This window comes from Vulpes vulpes, chromosome 4, assembly GCF_048418805.1.
Source record: "Vulpes vulpes isolate BD-2025 chromosome 4, VulVul3, whole genome shotgun sequence".
NCBI lineage: Eukaryota > Metazoa > Chordata > Mammalia > Carnivora > Canidae > Vulpes > Vulpes vulpes.
The window spans coordinates 117,385,787-117,405,552 of NC_132783.1; positions in this window are offsets into that span (position 1 = coordinate 117,385,787).

A 19,766-nucleotide genomic window follows, 5' to 3' on the forward strand; every position below is an offset into this window, starting at 1 on the left:
CGGCTGCCGGGCGTCCGGGAGGCGCCGACCCCGGGGAAACAAAGCCCGGGGGAAGCCAACAAGTTATTCGAGGTCAAAGAGGGAGCAGCGCTGGGGGTCGGAGAGGCTTCGGAGAAAACCAGGGAGACAAAGACCCTCGCCCGCCGCGCCTCCGGGCCCCCACCCCCACCCCACCCCCACCCCCACCCCGGGAGCGACCTGGCCGGCGCGAGGGGGCCTCCGGCTCTGCGGCCGCTGGGCCTATGACAACCCTCCAGGGCCTCCCCGGACGGCTCCCCACCACCAGGTCTCTGCCAGGGTGACCCCTCCTGAGCTCCTGGGCAGGCCCTTCCCCACCCCACCTTTGCCCTGACTCTCGAAAACCCCTTTAGTCCCTTTATCATGATTATCTGGTTCATTTACTGGGCTCATTGTTTACTAGGATGTCATCTCCCCCAACAAGTTGTTCCCGGCTGAATCCCCAGCGCCTGCCTGGCGCAGAACAGGCGGATGAAGCGGTGGATGACCTTGTAAGGATTTCTTCTCTCACTGAGCCTCAGTTTCCCATCCCCAGGGTCACTTCACCCATCTCAAGGACCCTGCAAGTTAGGCAAGACTATCGTTGTCATCTTCTTTAAACGGATGAGGCCCAGAGAGATGCGATGATTTCTGGGAGTCTCACAGAGAGCTGAGTGGAGACTGTGCTCAGATCTCACTGCTCTAGGCAGGGGGGGCTTTTTGCCCTCTATGAACCATCCTGAATAATGAGAGATGGGGCAGGGGGAGGGGAGATTTAATTAGTGAGCCTTAAGGAACTTGCTGATGATGTGGATCAATAGGCCCCTCCCCTGGAGATCCTGACTCTGTGGACCTAGGGTGAGGCTGGGGCAAATTCGGAAAATACTAGATTGGTAGTTTCCTAAGGATCTTTTGAGGCTCAAGATTAACTGTAGGAACAAAGCTCAAAAAGCCTATGAGCAGCCAGAGCAGAGCCAAGAGAGGTAGAAAAGCCAAGCTGGAATTACGGGAGTATTTCCCTAAAGGGTCCCTTTGTGCTGGGGGGGAAGGGATTTTCAGCCAGCGCACTCCTGTCTGAGAGGGAAAAAGATGCTGAGGCCCAAAGAGGTGCTGGGGGATAGGACTGGGTGCCTGACTCCTATACATGTGCCCAAGTGACAGCTTTGGGTGGATACCATCAGGCAGAAATGAGCCTAACAGTGGTGGTCACAGGCCCAAACTGCAGGCCATGTTCAAAGATGGGCTCGTGGTTTCTCAGTGCATATTTCAGCCTTGCCACCAGTTTGGCCTGGGAAATCGGCATCCACCAGCAAATTACCTTTTGTGATCTATGTTCCTGTGGTCAATGATTTAAAAGTCCTTCAAGATGCTCTGAGTCCTAGGCAGGATAAACAAGCCTCCTAGAAACTTACTCATGCTAATCTCTGCTTTAGAAGACCATTTCCATCCACATGAAGTCCCATGAGCATCTTCTCTGTGCCAGGCCCTGAGCTCCCGGTAAGGGAGAAGCAGGGTTGAAAGAGACTGGGGTCTGCACTCAAGAATTATACAGGCATGTTTGGAGATGATCGGCATGCCCCCTCACCCCCCACCCCCGCCCTCACAGTTCAGGGGCTGGCAAAGCTGAGTGCCTCCTGAGGAGGCCCAGGGCGAGTGCTATGGCCTAGAGCAAGAGGAGGGCAGAATGGGGGAGCTTTGGGGAAAGGCAGCCTCAGAGCAGAATCAGAAGGAATGAGTGGGATTGGGGTGGGGAGAAGGACATGCTTTGCACAAGAACAGCCCGTGCAAAGGCCACATGGAAAATGCTCAGGAAAAGCTGAGTGTCACATGGGTGGGAGGCAGGGGGCAGGAGGAGAAGGATAGAGGTAGCAGGAAGGAAAGAATGGGCAAGAAAACTGGAGAGGTGGGTTAGGAGCAGATGATAGGTGACCTCTTGGGAGAAGCTCTGCAGGTCGGCCATTATCTTGAGGGCCTGATGGAGCAAAAAGGCTCTCAGCAGGTGAAGGAGGTAGTAAGAGCCATGCTGTGCAAGGGGAAGGGAGGCCAGTCAGGTCACAGAGCCATCCTCCTGCCCAAGCTGATTGAGATCTGACATCACATCAATGGAGTTGCAAATCCAAAGCATTTGTGTGGGGGGGGGGGGGGTGGGAGACAGTGAACTGGGGTAACCCCCTATCACTGATAGCTACCTCTTCCTACTCTTTCACATCTTCAGCATTGCTGTTCACCAAGCTGGCCTCAAGGCCTTCCAGCTCAGTGTCACCCAGAAAGCCTGTGAGGAGGCAAGCCCCAGGCCACCCAGGGAATTTGCCTCCATGGGACTAGATGAAGCTGGCCTGTATTTCTAACCACACCCCAGAAAGTTCTGAGGATGGCTGTCAAGATGTCCTGCTCCTCCATTCCTTTAGGAACCACCTACACTTGTCAGAGCTACAGGGACTTTCTTTGTGCTGACAACTCCCCCTGCCTAGACCCCCTCCTCAGCCCCAGGTGGCCTCTCCACTGCCCACTTGATATGTCCCTTGGCTGTCCCAAGGTCATCTTTATCCAATTCCACAAGTGAGAAGCTGAATACATTTCTTCCGTCCAGATCCGCTTCTCCGTCTCCTCCTGTGTCCCCAAATCACTTGTGCAGTCCAGACATCTGACACCAGCCCCTTGTCCAGCATCTCATCCATGAGCCAGTCCCATTGGTTCTGCCTTCAGGTTTGTTTTTAATCTAATACAACCCCATTTCTTCTTCTTTACCACTGCCACCCTAGCCCAAGCCACCATCTTATCTCTGCCATAGTCCATATCCACACACAGTCTCTTAACTGCTTTCTCTCCTTCCCTCCCACTCTTCTGTCTCTGATGCAACCTTACCGTGCTCATTTCCTTCTTAAAACCACCAATGGCTTCCCATTGATCTTAGGATAAATTCTGTACCTTGATGTCCAACCTCACCTCTTATCCTTAGTGGTATGCCCCACCTTCCCTTTTACCTAATTATTTGATAAGAGTGTGGACTCAGCAGACTTCCTGGGTTTGAATGCTGGCCTTTCCACTATAAGCTGTGTGACCTTGGGCCTGTTTGTCAACGTTTCTGTGCTCAGCTTCCTTATCTCTAAAACAGGGAGAATAATATTACACTTCACGGGGGTTTTTGTGAGAATGAAATGAATTAAATATGTAAAGCCCTCAGGGTGGTGTCTGTCACATGATGAACACTATATATAAATGTTACACATTAATTGTGATCCTTTAGGTCTCAAGTCAAATTTCATTTCTTCCCGGGGCTTTCCCTACACCCCTAATCCAAATCAGGCTTCCTTGTCTCTGTGCCACATCCCCCTCTCCATCACCGTTGTAGTTACTTGTCCACTGCCCATCTCTCCCCCTGGAATGTGAGCTCCATATGGGGAGGCCTTCAATTGTCTCAGATGCCCCTGAGCCCTACCACCCCACTCAGCACCAGGCAGAGCGTAGGCAACTCACTCACATTTGCTAACGAAACACGTGAAATGAAATTCAACAGATTCAGCACCAAATATATACAATCTACCTACAAAATGCTCATCAATTGTACTTTATTCATTTACTTATTTGACTTTTTTCTTTTTTAAAGAGAGGGAGCACCATGCCATGGTGGAGGGGCAAAAGGAGAGGGAGAGAATCTTAAGCAGACTCCCACTGAGCACCAGAGCCCAAGGCAGGGCTCGATCTCACCACCCTGAGATCAAGACCTGAGCTGAGGGACTCTTGGGTGGCTCAGGGGTTGAGCACCTCTTTTTGGCCCAGGGAGTGATCCTGGAGTCCTGGGATCGAGTCCCGCATCCGGCTCCCTGCGTGGAGCCTGCTTCTCCCTCTGCCTGTGTCTCGCCTCTCTCTGTGTCTCTCATGAATAAATAAATTAAAAATCTTAAAAAAAAAAAAAAAAAAGCAAACGAACAAGACAAAACCTGAGCTGAAATCAAGAGTCAGATGCTTAACCGACTGAGCCACCCAGGTACTCCTATTTGACATTTTAGTACCTCTCCGATAGTCTGCCTCATGCCATCCTTAGGGGGGAGGACAAGTAGAGGGACACACAGATGAACAAGAAGAGGTGGCCCCTGTGCAGGAGGAATGCATAGTCCACTTTAGAGAGGACAAGTCAATGCAATGGTAGGATGTTGTTACACGGGCCTGTAACAATTTTGTTTCCCCGGGGGTCTTTGGAACAATGAAAGTGAAAAGTAACTGAAAACAGACACAGTTGCTGACTTCAGCCAGCATCCCCAGTTCCTAGAAGGGTTGTCTTTAGAGCAGGAAGGGTAAGTCCTGTCCTGAGGGCATTCAGGACACCTCATCACCTCCTCTTTCTCTGTCTGGAAACCTCCTATTCAGCCTTCGAGGTCCCACTTAAGCAGTACCTCCTTCAGGGAGTCTTCCTGCTCCTCCCCGGGCACTTTATGGGCCTCAGTCGTGGATTTAGTGATTTTCCAGGACTGTAGTGGGATTTGTCAAGGACAATCCAAATTTCATGTCATTTGCTTCTTTAAAAAAATAAAAGGTGATTCAATGAATGTGTAACTACATGTGATTTCATGTTTGGACTCGAGAGAAGGCAGAAAATAGCCTCTGTCTGACCACGTGACCTCATCTGTGGTTTGGAGAATACAGTCACCGTAATTACAGCATTGACCACATGGTGTAAGTTTCCTCCCCTTCCCTCCTCTCTCTCTCCCTCCCTCTGTCTCTCTCTCTCTCTCTCACACACACACACACACACACACACACACACACACACAGTGAGTTCTTCCTGGCAGATCTTGATAATTTCTTTAACAAATAAAGGAGAAAATCTGTGAAATGGGTGGAATAACCATGCTTCGGATGAACAATAGCTATAAAACATTCTGAAAGCAACCGGAGACTGTCTGAAGTGGGGGACAAGGAGCAATTAAGAGCCACTCATGACTTGCTCTGGCGCATGCCACCGGCTTTCTGTTTGTTACTCAGCAACCCAGACAGCACGAAGCTCAGAAAGGTGAAGTAACTTTGCCAAGATCAGCCAGACAGGAGTGGCAGAGGAGGTTTCCAATCCAGGTCCATCCAACAAAAAAACTGGGTTTTCATCAGCATTCACCTCATCTCCCAGGTGCCCAGGAGCCATGAGCCCCCAGGTCATCCAAGAGCACCTGGGTTCCGTGCTCCCTTCCCTCCCTTCCAGGCATTTCCTTCCCACCCTTCCCTGCTATAAACCCACTTTCATCGCTGCTGCTGCTGCTGCTCCTTGGAGAGTACCTGCAGCTGGTTTCCAAAGCTGTCCCACATCTGGGGCCAGGTTTCCTGTTTCAGACAGAACCTAAAGATGCATGTTATGCCTTCCCCAGACCATCCCTCACTCTCCGGAGCTACCAAGGACCACTGGCTCATCTAGCACAGTCTCTTTCAAGTATCCTACTTTTCCTTTGTTTCCGAAAGCATTTTCTCATTCTGTTAACCAAGTCCTGAGGACCACACAGAGGTTGAGAAGTAGACACGGTAGAGATTTTTCACCCCCATTTTGCAGATGGGAAAATGGAGATTTGGCTAACCAGCAGGAGATCCCCCCAGCTAGCAAAAATGCCAAGCTGCGGCTACACAGGATCTGCAGGCCACCTGCCCGCATTCCTCCAAGTCCCTGGTGGGTTCGTCTTGACCATGGAACAGATAGAACAGCAAAGGAGGTGAACATCTTCACAATGCTCACGCCAGGAGGTAATGGCTTCTGCAAACAAATGTAAATAGCTTAATGTCCCTCTTTAATGTGTTCATTGTCATGCACCATTTACGACCTGGTGAAAGAAAAACACACAAGGACGTGTGGTCTCTAAATGATGTCACTGCAAGGGCTCAAAGTCCCCTGAGGGCAGGGCAGGGTCCAGGGCCGAGTTCAAGCCTGGCAAGCCGAGTGGGAAGATTCAGCCGCCATCAGCATGGCAGGTGCCAAGGGCCTGGAGGGCCTGTTCTTTCCCAAAACTCTCTGCTGCGGTCAGGGGTGCTCTGCACCACCTTGCCCTTACCTCCAGGCCATTTCTCATCCACTCCTCCACTCCCTGGCTTCCTCATTCTTCAGTTCTCTTCAACTGATTCCCTGGAGCTAAATACTTCTAACACCACTCAAATCAAAAGATTGCTCTTAGGGCACTGGGGGCCTCAGTGGCTGACCGTCTGTCTGCCTTTGGCTCAGGGCATGATCCCAGGGTCCTGGGATGGAGTCCTACATTAGGCTCCTTTCAGGGATCTGCTTTTCCCTCTACCTATGTCTCTGCCTCTTTCTGTGTGTCTCTCATGAATAAGTAAATAAAATCTTAAAAAAAAAAAAAAAGATTGTATTCATCAATAGGGAAGAGCATTTCTCTCCAAGATTCCCATCAATTGTCCTAGTTCATTCTTACCACTCCACTGGGGTAGGGTTAAGCATTATGATGTCCATTCTTTAGTTGAAGAAACTGAAGCTCAGGATCCCAGTAGCCCCGCCCCCTGCCATTGCCTCAGTGAAGCTGGGAGAGATGGTCTAGGTTACCTGGTCTGGAGGCTGCTGTCCCATTTTCCTTGGTCCCACTGCTCCATACATATACCCAGCCCACTTTGTTCGGCTCTCCTGTCCTCATTGCCCCTCCCCCCAATTTTTGCGTCATGGGCCCCCTTGGCTTCTTGATTTATGATTCCTGAGCCAATCTGATCTGCTTCCTTACAGAAATGGAGAAACCAAGGTCCAGGGAGGAGCAGGGCCTGGCCTCAACACCAGTGACATAGGATGACTTGGGGAGGACCCTGCCTGGCAGCCTTCCCCCATTGTCCTGCTGTGTGTGTAACAGAAATTGAAGAGGAAGCTCCAGCCAGGCAAGGACTCCCAGGATCAAGTGTAGATACCATTCCTGGGCCCCTGCAAATGTGCCATCATGGGGCAGGGGGCAGAGCTGACCTGGTGGGACGTTGGCTCAGTGACTAGCATGGCAGTCAGACTTTTGTCTGGGCTGATCTACTCCAATAAGCCTAGAAGTTTTATGGTTCCAAGGCCTCTTTTTTTTTTTTTTAAGATTTTATTTATTTATTCATGAGAGAGGCAGAGACACAGGCAGAGAGAGAAGCGGACTCCCTGCAGGGACCCCAATGTGGACTCAATTCTGGGACTCCAGGATCATGCCCTGGACCAAGGGCAGGTGCTCAACTGCTGAGCCACCCAGGTGTCCCTCCAAGGCCCCTCTTCACACCCACCTGCTGGGCTGGGTCTGTTCTGAGATGAGTGGGGCTGAAGGAGAGAAGAGTGAGGGATATGCAGGGATGCTTCCCCCCATGCACACACTGCACATAGTCCCACTCACTCCCAGTCATAACCTGTGGTTATGGTATGATAGTCACCATCTACCCCCACCTACCTCCTTTCTCCCCCAACCACCCTCCATATCCAGTGCTTAAGAGCTTGGGAGCCAGACTGTCCAGGGTTGGAATCCAAGGTCAGCCTTCTCTTCCTGTCATTGAACAAGCCTTCAATCATTTATTTGTAGAATAAATGTAGTTACTTTTACCTCATAGGGTAGATGAGATATCAGGAAGCTACTTAGCACCAGGCCATGTACAGCTATAGTTGTTACTGTTACTTTCCTTAACTCTGGAATTCCTTCTCTCTGTTGTACACATGCATCCCCAGAAGCTAACCCACAGGCTGTCCTCGGCCAGCTGACCCACCCTCGTGGCCCTCCCACCTCTGACCCCTCTACTCCAGGCAGCCTGGGCCCCTCAAGGCCTGGGCACAAGCCATGTCTTCCCAGAATGCCCTTACCTCTACCTCTTCGTAACTCCAACTCCCACCCCTTCCTTCAAAAGTCCCACCTCCTCCAGGAAGCCTTCCCTTTCTGACCTCTGATCTTCCTCCTGTGTGTTGCTGAGGCCCTGTGAGTCACTGCCACTTAGTCCTGCCTTGGAATTCCTGATTCTGTTGGAAAAAAAGCCTCTTCCTACTTCCGCTAAGAGTCTCTTTCAAGCAGATTCGGGGCACTCTAAATTAACCCCCTGATTCCTGTGCCACCCCATGCCCCAGTGCCTGTAGCCACCCATCCCCCATCTATCTGGAGCTGGAAATAGGGCAGGGTCGAGACCATGAGGTACAGGCCAGTTATCCAGATGGACAGACAGGACAATCTACAAACTGAGAGAGGCTGGAAGGACTCCCTCTCCTCTGTTATTGGGATCCCAGGAACAGTTCTGCTAAGGGACGGGGAAGCATAGAGGGTCATCCGGAGCTGAAGGTTCCTGCTTGGGGGTACTTAAAGTCCACCTTTAGGAACAGTTGTCAAGGTAAGCCTTGCAGTCTACAAGAGAGCAGCCTGGGAGGCAGAGGGACAGGACTCAGACTCCCCACTTTTCATGCGGACTTGTCTGGGAGGCCCTGAAAGGTGCTCTGGGAACCAATCTCAAAGGTAGAAAAAGGGCAGGCGGTAGATCCCACCCAACATGAAGAAATAGCATTCAAGAAGTCCAGTAGCTTTGGCTCCAGGGAACTTTCTGGCAGGTGACCAGAAGTGGTAGGCAGAAGCTTGTCAGCACTGGTCAGGATGGGATAGAAGGATCCCTATATTGGGTGAAAGAAAGACCAAAATTCTCAGATTCTTCTAGGCTCTGAGAGTTACTGTCATCAGTGTAAAGATCTGGAAATCTAGCTCTAAAATTCTATCACTTTAAGGTTCTGAAATGTTACAATTTCATGATTCTGAGATTTTTTTAAAATGTTTTATTTATTAATTTAAGAGCATGTGGGAATGCGGGGGGTGGGGCAGAGGGAGATGGAGAGAATCTCAAACAGACTCCTCCTTGAGCATGAAGTCCCACATGGGGCTGATCCCATGATGCTGAGATCATGACCTGAGCCAAAATCAAGAGTTGAATACTTAACCAACTGAGCCACCCAGGTCCCCCTGATTCTGAGATTTTAAAATATGATTCTATGTTTTAGAACAGCTCTGTCTGTTAGAAATATGATGCAAGCCACTCCTTGAATTTTAAATTTTCTAGTAGCCACATTTTTAAAAATACAAAGAAACAACTGAAATCAATTTCAGCAATATATCGTATTTGATTCAATATACCCAAGCTATTAGCATGTTGACATGCAATTAATATAAAAAGACACTATTAATGAGATGTTTTAAATTCTTTCTTTTGTACCAAATCTTCAAAATCCATTGATATTTTACATTTACATCACATTTCAATTCAGACTAGTCATAGTTCAAGTACTCACTAGCCACATGTGACTAGTGACTACACTGTTGGACAATGGTTTAGAAACCTAAAATCTATGCCTCATTTTCTAAAACTCTAGGATGCTGTGCCTCCAAGATTCTAGAATTCTGCAGCATCCTATGGTTCTATAAGGTTACAATAGTGATTCCACCAGATTTGAATGTTTTTCCAAGTCTGCCCCAAGTCTGCTTGTGGATAAGGCTTGCCCCCACATGTCTTTTGTGTGGATAGATATCCAGGCCCCTGCAGAGTCCCTGGGGAGTGAGGGGCAGGGAGCCCTCGCCTCGGCTGCCCTCTCCATCTGGCCCAGCCAGTGGCAGAGGGGGTGGGCGTGCCGGTGGGCCCAGGGTGCTGGCCTGTCTGTGTGGAGCTGCCTCACCAGCCATCAATCCGCATCATCATCTCTCCATCCATGCACAGGAGCCTGGAAGTGAAACTCTTGCCTTTGAATCTTCTTGGGGAGGAGCCATGCCCCTGCCTCCCTCCCTTCGTTTCTGTCCACTCTGGAGAGCATCTGGGGATGGGGGCTACTGCAGCAGATGGAGCGGGGGAGTGTGGTGAAAACCCCAGCTGGAGGCCGTGAGGGTGGAACTGGTCTCCATTTGCTGGAGGCTGCTGCCGGAGGAGCCCCGAGGAGAGCAGAAGTCAGAAACCTACTGTCTAGGGCTAGGAGACCCAGGAGGGCTCCCTGAGGTCATGAGTTGTGCAGATGGGGAAACTGAAACCAGAGAGCAGAAAGGGTTTCCCAATCTGGGCATAAGGCAAGTGTTGTGCTCTGCCAGGAGGATGCCTTCTGGTTAGCCACGGGGTTCCTCTTCCTACTCCCAAGCTCCCTCTCCTGTCTCCGCTTGCAGGGAAAGCCAAGGTGCAAACCTGGCACAGCAAGATGTCAGGGCAGCTGCGGGAAGGCCCCACAGGTGTTTCCTCCAGGTGAATGACTACTTGGTTGGTGGATTGTCATGCCAGGCCCAGAGACCCCCTGGCTCTAGTCCGGCCCCCAGGCTCTCGGGTCCTTCAGAGGGCCTGGGGATTGGGGGCTTGGGTCTGGGCGGGAGTCTGGGTGAGGCAGAAGCTGGAGCTGGACTTTGAGGGGCTCAGCCGACGATGATCTGCCCGGCCCCATTACAGTAAAATCATTAGTTATGTTTTATGATCAAGGTTTTCACATAATTTTGCACGTCCTCTAGCTCTTCATCCCTTCGGAGTCCTCCTGCAGCCACAGACAGTCCCATTTCAGCCCCACGAGAGTGCAAGAGGAAAGTTGGACAAGACCCGCCACCAGCACCTAAACTCCCAGCCCAAATGCCATGCAGAGAGGGCCTGGTGCTAGAGCTCGGTTACAGTTCCATTTTCTCCAGGTGGGGAAACTGAGGCCCAAAGAGATGCTCTGACCTGTCTCAGGCAACAGAGCCCAAGAGAGGGACTGGATCTCTGCCACCGGCTGCCCGTGGGGGATCACCCATCTGCACCCATCTGGGCAGCCTCCCCCACCTTGCCCCGGCCCCTGGCACCCAAATACTCTGCAGCTGAGGAGACAAACATTAGGAGTCACCCGCAGCCACATTTTCCATGGGCTGCTTCCAGGCCGGGTTTCCCCTCTGAGGAAAGCCCCAAGGTTGCTCTGCATGGTCAGGAGAACCGGGGAGGAAATGACAAAGATCCTGCTGCAGAGGACGGCAGAAAACAGCCCAACCTTTGGCCTCTAGGGGTGTGGCTGTGCCAAAGTGGGGGCAGGGGCCAGGTGTGGAGGGGAGGGCCAATTGGAAGGTAGACCTGGAATCTAGATTTGGAAAAGCACAATTTTTTTTTTAAAGATTTCGTTTATTTATTCATAAGAGACACACAGAGAGAGGCAGAGGGAGAAGCAGGCTCCCTGTGGGGAGGCTGATGCAGGATTCGATCCCAGGACCCCAGAATCATGACCTGAACCGAAGGCAGATGCTCAACCACTGAGCCATCTGGGTGCCCCAGAAAAACGTAAACTTTAGAGTGAAATGAGCCTGGGGTGAGTCCCAGTGCTGCTACTGAGTAGCCATGTGATCTTGTGCCTGTGGCTTCACCTGGACGATCTCCGCTATTAATTGGCAAAGACCCATCTCCAGGCTCGTGGGAATCTGAGCGCACGGAAACTGTGCCCGTGGTTCAAGCTGAATAAATGTTAGTTTTCGCCCAAATGCCCTTCCAGGAACCAATCAGTCCTGGGGGCCCCCTATCTGCCACGCTTGGCTACTATAAATATGCTCCATAAATACTTGCTGAATAAACGAATGAATGATTGTTGCCAGCCAAAAATACAACAAATTTAGAGGAGGGCTTTGAAGTAGTCTATCAGCATATCTGACAGACTGTCACAACTCGCTGGGTGGCCTCATCTGTTAAAGAATATAATAGCAGCAAATGTTTGTTAAAGTATTCACTGTGTGTCAGGTATTGCCGAGGACCTGAGAACACTTAGTTCTCCCAGCAGCACTGAGAAGATGTAATGTGTTATAGATGGGGAAACTGAGGCACAGAAAGGCTAAATAGCCCCAAGGTCACCTTGCTGGGTGGTGGCTGCCCCTAGGCATGGACCCAGAGCTCCTGGTCTTTGCTCAGAGATGGCCAAGGGCCCTTTCGAACTCTCCCTTTCAGGGTCCCCTGACCAGGACTCCTCCGGGACAGGGGTTCCCTTTCCCGGGCTGGTGCTCCTTTGGGCTCCCCATGAGTTTTGCAGGAACCTGCAAATCAGCTGCTGGGAGTTTATGGGGGAGATAAAGTGGCGGTCGGCCCACTCCAACACTGTCACCCGGGCCCTTTGTCAGAGGCAACTTCTCATAGCTTCTCGGCTGCTTGCTGCCTAGAGGGAGGCAGGCAGCAAGGCCATGGGGATTTGGGCTCCAGCTCCTTTGTTCTGCCTCAGCTCATCCTCCCCCTTCCCTGCTGCAGCTTCTGGACCTTCCTCTTCTTGGTGCAAATGCAGATCTTGAACTTGAGGTTCACTCTCAGGCAGACTTTCCGGCATGAGCATGATAACTCAGGGCTGGGAATCCAGGGACTGAGTTTTCTGCGCTGCCAAAAACCCAGGGATGCTTTTCTCTCCAGGTGGGCAGATTTGTAGAAAATCTGCTCCCAAATGGTCAGGAATATGCCAACAACGCAACAATACACATCAGTTTACAGAGACGCTCCACAGAGATCACACAGTTCTGTCCTGACCACTTTGGTTAGAGATGGGTTAGATTGTTATCATTCCAATTTAAGAGAAGAGGAAACTGAGGCCCAGGAGAATCCTCCTGGTGCTTGTTCATGATTATGCAGGCATTCAGAGGCAGATGCAAATGTTTCCCCAAGGCTCCAGAGATTGTATGGCAATAATAACTACTATTGTCAACATTTACCAAGCTGACTAGGCCAAGAACTCTTCTCTTATAATCCCCTCAACAATTTTAAGTAGTGACCCCCATGCTACAGATGAAGAAACTGAGGCTTGGAGAAGCAAATCACCTGCTCAAAGTTCAGTTATTTGTAACCACCAGGCAGAGTGTCAAAGTCACATTTGAACTCAAATTCTATCTGGCTCCAAAGTCTCAAGTCTTAAGAGGCAAGACAGGGCTGCCTCCATCTGAAGTGGAGGAGTCACCCTGTTTCCCAAAGTGGGGCCTGGGATGAGCCTGGCCTCACTCCCTGATCATGGTGCTGCTTCAGGCCTGGTACACACAGCTCCTGGGAGCCCCTCTGGCGACAGGTACCACCAGACTTTGGGGACACATTGGGGTCACATCTGAGTGTGAGCCCCCTCACACGTAATAGCAGCCCCTGGTCTAGGCTAATGTGGTCCTGCGACAGCCTCACAGATGAGCTCACACATATGTGCACAGTGCTTCCTTTCCTCCCCACTTACTCCCTCTCTTCTTCCCCCTTCCCCTCCTTCTTTCCTTCCTTCAATCAAACACCAGCCAAGTAGCCCTCTTATTTCTACACACAGACATTCACTTCTTTTGCCAACCTCCCCCAGTGCAAAATGGAGATGTAGAACCCCTGTTCAAAAATAAGAATTTCAAGACAGTGACAGCAGAGCATTTGAACAGGTGTAGGGCCTAGTATGAGTGCACCAGGGGGTGTGAGTGCACAGGGGGCACACCCATGCACTGGCCTTGGCCCAGCTCTGCTCACTTTCCCCTTCTAAATCTAGCTCCCTGCTCCTTACCCTCCTATCTCATCCTTGAACATTCCAAGCCCTTTCTCACCTCAGGACTTTTGTAAGGGCTGTTCTCCCTGCCACAGATCCTTTTCCCAATCTTGTCTCATAACTGGGTCTTCCTCGATGTTCAGGTCTCAGCCCAAATGCCACCTCCTTGGGGAGACCTCCCTGATCCCTCAGTCTAAAGTGGCCACCATCCCTTCCCTGTGCATGACGATCTGTGACCTCGAATGTACTTGTCAGTTTACTGTTCGTTGTTCCTCTTCTCCCCTTGGATGTTGGCTCCACAGGCAGGGCCCAAATCTGTCCTGTTCATCATTGAACTCCTGGGGCCCAATCCAGTGCCTGGCCTCTAGTAGGTGTTCAGGAACTACTTGTAAAACAGTGAATGAATGAATTAATGGACACAGACACCCTAATACACACATACATACACACACCCCCACATCTATTCCCACTCTCCTTCTACCACCCAGACAAGCACCGGGGGCTCCCCAAATATCCTGGTGCCCCAGATGCCCCAACAGAAAGATCCGGTAAGACCCAGAAGGGCAGGATCCTGAGGCCCCAAAACAAAGACACACAGAAGTGGCAAGGCCTGGATAAAAGAGAAAGAAAAATATAGAGAAGGAAGGAAAGAGGAAAGAAGAGAGACATAGAGCCAGAGGAAGGAGAGAAGGTAGACAAAGAGGGGAGAACAAGTTAGGCCTGGTGTTAATCCTGTTTCTTCTCTTTATTAGCGAAACTAATAATTACTATTAATACCTGGCCCCTCCCTGGCCCTTTCATCCAGGCTGGTGGGGAAGTTTTGAAGATGAAAGTCTGGGGGTGGGGGTGGGGTGCTCTCAGATGCAGTTTCCAGGGCTTCACAACCACTAATTAAACCTGGAAGCCCCCTCCAATTACCCCTCCCTATGCCCCCCATGCTGTGCCACCTGACTCAATGCCTTTCCAGGTGGGAAGCTAGCTGAGTAGCTGTGGTTGGGGACGAGGGACTGTCAGCAGAGCCGATCATGGGGAGGTGCCAGAAAGAGGAACCTCACACCAGGTGGCACTGAAATTCAGGAACCCTGCCCCCAGCTGAAATTACAGCCTGTCCCTGAGGCTGGCCTCCCCACCCCCACCTCAGGGTCTTGCCTCTGGGCCCTGCCAGATGGCAGTGGGGGGAGTGCCATGGAGAAGGAGGATCTAACCAGACAAAGAGAAGGTCAGCATGTCCAACTCCTCCACACCGTCTCAGGACCACCCGGTCCTGGTCTCTGGCACCCTCAGAGGCCGTTTCATTCCACCTCCCTCAAAGAGGCCTCCCCTTCTCAGCAGCTGTGATTGACAGCAGGCTCCTCTGCACATCTGCTGTGATGGGGCCCTTGCTACCTTCCATTCGTAAGCCACCTGGACTGCGGGCTGGGTGACCTCCCCCAATCCCTCGACATTAGAACAATCTAGAGGCTCCTAAAGTTACATCAGCAGCCCAGACCTTCCAGTGAGCCTCAACTGTCTGCCCCATCTTTCTACTAGGAGGTCCTATAGGGAGCTCCAAAAGTAACAAGGGCCTGAGCTTCCCACCCTCCACAGAAATCATGACCTCTCCGGGCTCCACCACCTTGGTAAATTGCCCCATTGTGCACTCACTGCTCAAAATCCTATAGATTCTACTTCCAAAGTAGCTCTCGGATCTGGATTCAGTCCTCCCATCCTTACAGCTACTATCATGCTCCGAGCCACCATCTCTCACCTGCATGACTATCTTTACCTGATTCTCCTAATGAAGGCAGAGTGAAATTTGAAATACACAAATCAGAACAACCCATACCCTGCTTCAAGCTCGTGGCTGCCTTTCCATGGCACCCTCCCCACCAGGACCCACCAAGCTCCTGGCTTCCTGGATGATCTTACCTCTTTCCCCCTCTTTGCCTGCCCCCTCCTTCAAGCTTTTCTCTGCATTGGCAGCCCTCACTCTAGCTATGTGTTTGGTTGTGCCTTCTCACCCTCCGGGTCTCTTCCTCGGAGTCCAGTCCCTACCCCCCTCCAAGAGAATGAGGCCAGCCCTGTGATCATCTGGAGTCTGGGTTGGCCTCTTTCCCTCACAGCATTTCAGCTGGCTGTCTCTGCCACTAGATTCTGTGTTGGGTCTGTGCTATCCATTGCCTTATCGCTTGCCAACACCTAGCACAGAGCCTAGCACATAGTAGGCACTCCACAAGTGTGCTGAATGGGTAAATGCCCCAGAATCCATATCCTGGTACCCTCAACCCATTGCCTTGCTCTTCCCTCCAGGGTGACCCCGAGCAGGTGCTCTGAAAGCCGGCCCTGCAGCATGGTGAAGTGCAGAGCCTAGGTTCAGATCTGGGATGCCTGGCAGCCACCTCTAACCACTTACTCCACTCAGAACCAGCCCCTAGAACCAGACCTTGGGCATGTTCCTGACCTTCTCTAGCCTTGGCTACCTCTCTGGAAAATGAGGATAAAAATCTGAGGTCCTGGGGATAAGATGAGGCATAAATGGAGACTACATTGCCAAGGCCATCTCATGACCGTGTCCCAGGTGGATGTCCTGACTGAAGTACAGATTTACACACACAGACTCACACTCATACCCCCCAACCAACTTCTGGGCTCAGAAACAGAGGAGCGGGTCCCTCACACAAGAGCATCCCCCCACACTAGCCTCAGCCAAGGCCGGTCCTTCCCCCCAGTGTGGGGATCATGCGCCATCTAGTGGGGAACCTAGGCGGGAGCAGGCATTCTCAGCCCCTCTGATCCGCTCAGGGCTGGGAGGGGCGGGGGGCGAGAGGGGCGGGGCGGGGGGGGGCGTCCTGTTACGGCTCCCTGGGACCGCTGCCTTGGACTGCCTCCCTGGGCAGAGCTGGGCCTGGCAGCACACACAGGGACTGCCCATCCAGGCACTTAGCCTCTCACCCCTCAATCTGGGAGCCCACCCCCCACCCTCCCCTCCCCTCTAGCCACACAGAACTTCTCCACAAATGATCCTAAGTAGATCCACATTTTATCATTTTACGTAGACTCAAGACCTTCCCACAAGCTGTTTTCTCAGCCTGGGAATCCTCCCCCACCCTCTTCTCCCTGTCCTGGCTGACCCCTAGCCCCTACTCACTCTCTGGGCCTCTATTTAAACAGCACCTGCCCAGAGGCCCCTGACCAAGCTAGACTAGCCTTCTGTTGCCCCCCACAGACATCCCTCCCGCCCTGTTGCAAAGCCTGCTGCACATATGCCATGCTTCTTGCCCATCTTCCTCCTTTAACAGAGACCTTGACAGAGGCCCTGTGATGCTTCCCTCTGCAGGGTAAGTGCTCAGAGGGCCCGGGGCCTGCACATTCAACCACGAGTGAGTCCTGTGAGCATCAGCAGCAGGCAGGTCACAGCCCGTGGAGGACAGAAACTGGAGGTTTCCAAGAAGGACACAGGGAGCTGCTCTGGGCCCCGCCCCACCTCCAAGCCCTAGTGCCCACTGGGCTACAACGGGTCTCTGATTCCTGGCTGTGTGTCTATGGTGAACTAGCTCACCCTCTCTGGGCCACAGCTTCCTCTTCCCATGCTTCCCTTGCTCCCTGTCACAAAACTTGTCTCCAAGGGGAGCAGAGGATGGAACCCATGAGCAAATTATAGTATGAACTGTTAGGGCGCTTGGGTGGCTCAGCTAGTTAAGCGTCTGTCTGCCTTCAGCTCAGGTCATGATTCCAGGGTCCTGGGATGGAGCCCCGTATCAGGTTCCCTGCTCAGTGGGGAGTCTGCTTCTCCCTCTTCCCCTGCTTGTACTCTCTCACTCTCTCTGTCAAATAAATAAGAACTTAAAAAAAAAAAAAGAACTCTTGCTAGACATGGGAAGTATGGAGCATTCCAGCCTGGGCTGGAGGACCCAGCAAAGGGCTGGGTTTGGATTTCTCAGGGCAATTCCCTATTCTTCATTTCCTCACTCAACAGATACTTAGAAAACACCCAGATTGGAGATTTAAAACATCGGGGCTCTGGAGCCAGATTACCTGGGCTCAGATCCCTGTGTCACTACTACTGATGGCTGTTGGCTGATTGTTTCCTCCATTGTAAGTGAGGGGAATTAAAAAAAATTCTGCCTCCAAGGGTGATTGAAAGGACCAGTGAGATGCTACAGGCACCTGGCTTGGTACAGGGCCTGTCGTGCTGTAAGTGTGCAATTAACATAGGGGCCATTGTTGCTACTATTGTTCACCAGGCAGCTGCAGCGTTGTCACTAAGCTCTGCTGCCTTCGCCTGCCACCCTGCACCCAGGGCCTCCCTTGTCGCTGCCACTCTGGTCCCCGTGTGGCCCTGGTAGCTCCTCTTTGGTCCCCCACCCCCACTCCCGCCTTCGATTCTCCTTTGGTTCCTCAGAGCCTTCTGGAATTCTGCCCTTGGGAATTCCAGGCCATCAGCAGTGGGATTTCCTCTCTCTCAGTGTCTTCTCTGGACTTTCCCATCCTGTCCTAGAAAATCTGGCTCTCCCCCAAGGATGCTGCATCTCCCTGCAGGCCTCCCCATGGCTTCCCCTTTCTTCTTCCGCAGCCTGTGGCAGCGAGGTAGGAACCACAGCATGTGGGCATGTTGTCCTCTTGCTTCTCGTTATTTCCAGGCCACCCCCCCCACACACACACACACAAAGGGCACCAGTTTTGAATCTTGTCACCGCATATGTGTAGCTAGCATGCGCTACTCCACTTCGGTGAAGACATCTACCAGCCCTTGGGTCCCATCCTGCCACCCTTAAGGACTGTCCCTGGACTCAGGATCACTCTCAGTCAGTCGCTTCCTGTTTTATCCTGTTTTAGTTCTTGGTCCTCTCAGTATTCACGCAGAGGATGCTATCACCCTGGCCTCTGGGCCCTTGATCTGTTCTTCTCTACGAAGAGCCACTCCCTCCCATGGTCGTCACCAGTGCCTGCGACTCCTCTTTCCACCGACATCTCAATTCCGTGCCCCTCGGCCCCTGACCTGCACCCAAAGTATCATCAGGTAATTGACTCCAGCTGTCTCAGCTGTCCCTTGCCCCATCAGGACCTCTGATTGGTTGGCCCCATGGTCTTTATGGTGTCCCTTAGCCCCTGAATGCTCTCATGACCCCAGCCATCCAGCTCCAATGGCATGCTTGGTCATGATCATTGCTCCTGCACACTCACCCTCATTCTCCTGCCACTCTCTCGAGTTCTCTTCTCTCGACAAAACCACAGCTCTGGTTAAATCCAACGCTCTGTTTATGCCGTGGCTGCATCTGTGCAGCTGAACAGGGCTGGAGAAAACAGCAACCACCAACCTTAAGTGGGCCCATAATGCTGCCTCCGAATTCTCCTCTAGTGCCCTAGATCTTAGTGGCCATCACAAGCCTTCTCCCACCTTCAACCTCCCATACTCCCCCCCACCCATCTCCAGCCTCGTGCTACTTCCCCGATGAGAACACTCAAGCTCCCACCCCGACACACGCTTGCCCTGCAGCATCTCCCCTCTCCCCCGTTTGCACAGACACACTACCCACGCTCCTGTGGAAAGCCAATTCCTTCCTGTGGACACTAAAGCCCAGCAAATCTCACCTGCTCAAGGACACAGCGCCTTCATCAAATTTTCACTCTGCTAGTAGACCATTCCCAACAGTGTACAAATATGTTATTGATACAACCTTTATTTTTTTTTAAGATTTTGTTTATTTTTTTTGAGGGAGATCAAAAGTGAGAGAGAGAGCATGAGCTGGGGAAGAGGCAGAGGGAGAGGGAGAAGCAGGCTTCCCACTGAGCAGAGAGCCCAATGATGTGGGACTCAATTCCAGGACCCTGGGATCATGACCAGAGCTGAAGGCAGATGCTTAATTGACTGAGCCACCAGGTGCCCCAAGACAACCTTTAAAAAGAGAAACCGAGGGGATCCCTGGATAGCTCAGCAGTTTAGTGCCTGCCTTTGGCCCAGGGCATGGTCCTGGGGTCCCAAGATCGAGTCCCACATCAGGCTCCCTGCATGGAGCCTGCTTCTCTCTCTGCCTGTGTCTCTGCCTCTCTCTCTCTCTCTTTCTGTCTCTGTCTCTCATGAAGAAATAAATAAAATCTTTAAAAAAGAATAAAAAGAGAAACCGAAAGAACCTCTTGAGCCCATTTCCTCATCTCTCATCCTGTCCTTTGTACACGTTACTTTTCTTTCTTAAATCTACTCCATTCAAACGTTCCCTTGATACACACACACTGAAACTGCTCTTGTCCAGGTCCCCAGTGCCCTCCATGTTGCTGCATCCATGCACATTCTCAGCCCCACCTCACATCTGCCCCTCCGTGCTGTGGCATAGCTACCTCCTCCCTTCTCCTTAGTTCCTCTTCTTCGCTT